The sequence below is a fragment of the Montipora capricornis genome, chromosome 9 (assembly GCF_036669925.1).
Source record: "Montipora capricornis isolate CH-2021 chromosome 9, ASM3666992v2, whole genome shotgun sequence".
In the NCBI taxonomy this organism is placed as follows: Eukaryota; Metazoa; Cnidaria; class Anthozoa; order Scleractinia; family Acroporidae; genus Montipora; species Montipora capricornis.
This window is the reverse complement of record NC_090891.1, coordinates 41,920,426-41,922,556: the sequence shown is the minus strand read 5'-3', so window position 1 is coordinate 41,922,556 and position 2,131 is coordinate 41,920,426.

The following is a 2,131-nucleotide window of genomic DNA, read 5'->3' as shown; positions in this document are numbered from 1 at the left end:
CAAACATAAAACCTGAATGCATTTATTTTTAGCATCGGACGCACCCTTCATAAATCAGTCGAGCTCGAGCGGCCACGCCTTTCTGGAGGCAGTCGTGTTTTGTCACGCAAATAAATAAAATGACCGAGGGAGGCATAGGAAGAGAAGAAAGGCGGGCCACTCGACTGATTTATGACCCTAGGGACTGCTTGCAGTCTATGATCCGGAGAAGGACAATGTTACTCGTCTGGGGCGATGATCACGTGAAATTAAAGGAACATTTTCACTGGTTGATGCCGCAAACACAACTAGATGGAGGATATATATTATGCATATCCATCCATCCCCGCCAAAATTCAAACTTGTTGTTCTTAAATCCAAACCTTCAATCCAGGCATTGTATCTTGCAATCTAAACTCTTAATTATAAATTGAAACTTTTACAGTGCGACACGTCTTACCGTGGCCACCTAACAAAGTTTTTTAAAACTTGCACGCCAATCAGGGTGTGCGAATTTGATTGACAGTCACCCCTCCTTGCAAAGTTCGCACGGTTGTAAATTGAACACCGTTGAATGTGGGTTGTTTGAGTAGAGTTGTCAAATGTGAAAGTTTGTTGGGTGGCCACGGTAAGGCGGGTCGCAGTGTAATTTGTCAATGCAAACATTCAATTCGTCAATCAAACATTCAATTCCGAATTGAATATTTGATTGCTGACTAAGTGAATGTTTCAGTTGCCGAATTGAAAGTTTGGATTGCTGAACTGAAAGTCTGAATTGCCGAATTGAATGTTTGAATTGTCGAATTAAATGTTTGAAGTGACCAATTGAATGTTTGAATTGACAAATTGAATAAACAAAAGAAAAAAGCGAACATAACAATTCCTAATCAACATCAACCCAAAGTCTAATCAGAATAACAATTGTTGTTTTGTCTTCCACCATTTTGGTATAAGTTTTTGGCGGGGATGGATACCCATAATACCAGGCTGTGCGGAAATCTTGCCACGGTTTCTGCAATTTGTCTTGGGCCGTCGCAAGGGTGTATTACATCGGGCACTGTTTCGAGAAACTCGTCATAGCATGAACAATAGACCAGTTTTAATATATTAAAATTCAGCTTGACAGTGAGGCTTAGAGGATCCGATAGAGGACACAAACAAAAGAAATGAACCGAACAAGTATATATTCATTCAGTTTCCTTTGTTTGTGTCCACTAGGCCTTGCTGCCAAGCACAATGTAACAGCGCCTTCATGTACCAAACGATATGGAACTCATCTAAACACTGAAAAACAACTTTATTCTACCCTTATAACATTACAAAAGAAAATCTCACTTGAACTTATTCACTTATTCAGTGATACTCTACGTACAGCCCGTTGACAGGGGTCAAATTCCTGAACAAACAAGAGGAATTAATAAAATGGCTATCAGTTTTCCATGTTTTCGTTGTTCTGGTGGATGAACCTTATAAGCTGATGAGAGATCTTTTCTTTTCGTCCACCAAACACGACAGCGATCACGGACAAAACAAGAAAACTACCTGTTGGGGAATTTATACACTGTTTATAAACAAAGACGACGTCGACGGCCACAGCAACGCCTCACTGAAACCACAGGGAGCAGCCACAATCTGTTCGTGTAAACGTTTGTAATTTTATAATAAAAGTATTGGATTCGCCGTTTGCTTCTTCTGTAGCCATATATCGATAAACATGTGCATGGACCAATGCTAAATAAACGTTGTATTACCTAACCTACCCTGTACTGTCGTTTTTCTGCATCAGTAGTGGTATTTTGAGCGATTTGAAGGGGGGCACAGGGGGGTACAGGGATACCAGGGTACCCCACCTCCTTCCTGAGATGACCTGCGGCTTTCTAAATACAACTTGTATTCTGCAAGACAAAAAACGTCACCAGTCAGCCACCCCATTCCTTAGTGGTACACAGCCTCCTAAAAAAAATCCTGGATCCGCCCCTATGATTATACGAAGTATACTATAAAGACATAGTAAAAAAAGCATGCTAAAGGATACTATTAAAGCGCAGTTTGTTTTTCGTGTATGCTAATATTCTCCTCTGTGAATAGACCAATTTCGATATATTAAAATTCACTTCTAAACAAACGACATCATCTCGAGGCTCTGGGAAAT